Below are 969 nucleotides of genomic sequence, written 5' to 3'. Positions count from 1 at the left end.
TAGGGGAGTTGTAAGAATTCATAGCTCTCAGATGCTCTTTACCCCACTCCAGAATAAGAATCAGGTATAACTGGAAATGAGTAAACTATAACTCACTGGATAAACCCTGCCAGCTTCCTACTCTTGAATGGCCTATTAGTTCAGGACAGTTTTTCTATTTTTAATAGTTGGAAAAAAACCAAAAAGAACAATATTTTGGCATGTGAAAATGATATGAGATCCAGATTTTAGTGAACATGGCCACACCCATATGTTTACATATTGTCTGTGGCTACTTCCACCTTACACTGGCAGAGATGCATTACCACAGAGACTTACGACCTGCAAAACTTAAATCATTTATTTCCTATCTGTCCCATTATAGAAAAGGTGTGCTGACTCCTGAGATGTACCATGACATTTTAATTTTGAACACCCGGGGGTAATGTTACATATTTTAGCGTGTCACCCCCTAAAATGACATTACAGGGATTTATTTTATTTCTTTTGTGTCAGATCTAGCAGATGGAAACATGGGACACCTAGTTAAATCTGAATTTAAGAAAAACAACAATTTATTCTTGTTTTAGTGTAAGTCCCATACAATATGTCCACATTATACTTATGCTAAAAAATTATTTGTTGTTTACATAAAAAAATTCCAACTTTCAATGGGCCCCCATGTATTTTATTTAATAGTACTAAAACCATTCACAATCTAACTTCAGTTAATCTTTTCAAACTTACTTTCTACTGTGCTGTTTTCCACGACTTTGTTTCACATCTCGTCTTTACCAACTAAGACGAGATGTGACCTGCTCTTTATTTTTCACACAGGGCTTTGCTTTCTTCTGGTAGAACGTCAGGCTCTTTTAAAACAGTTTTTCATGAAGTACTGCATTCCTTAACACTCCTGGCTATAAGTTCTGCTTTCTCTTTCTGGTCCCACAGTATTTTATCTATGTTTATTTTCTTTTTTAAATGAAACTC

The 969-nt window shown here is 35.1% G+C and overlaps 1 protein-coding gene across 1 annotated transcript in view; it reads right to left on the bottom strand.

Moving 5' to 3' along the window:
* Positions 1-969, bottom strand: part of PIEZO2 (piezo type mechanosensitive ion channel component 2) — a 446,101-nt gene that overhangs the window by 48,080 nt on the left and 397,052 nt on the right. The gene's annotated exons all lie outside the window — the stretch shown is intronic.

This window comes from Crocuta crocuta, unplaced genomic scaffold (assembly GCF_008692635.1).
Source record: "Crocuta crocuta isolate KB4526 unplaced genomic scaffold, BGI_CrCroc_1.0 scaffold26, whole genome shotgun sequence".
NCBI classification, from domain to species: domain Eukaryota; kingdom Metazoa; phylum Chordata; class Mammalia; order Carnivora; family Hyaenidae; genus Crocuta; species Crocuta crocuta.
Note: the sequence above shows the minus strand (reverse complement) of the source record. Positions and strands in the feature narration are given on the sequence as shown.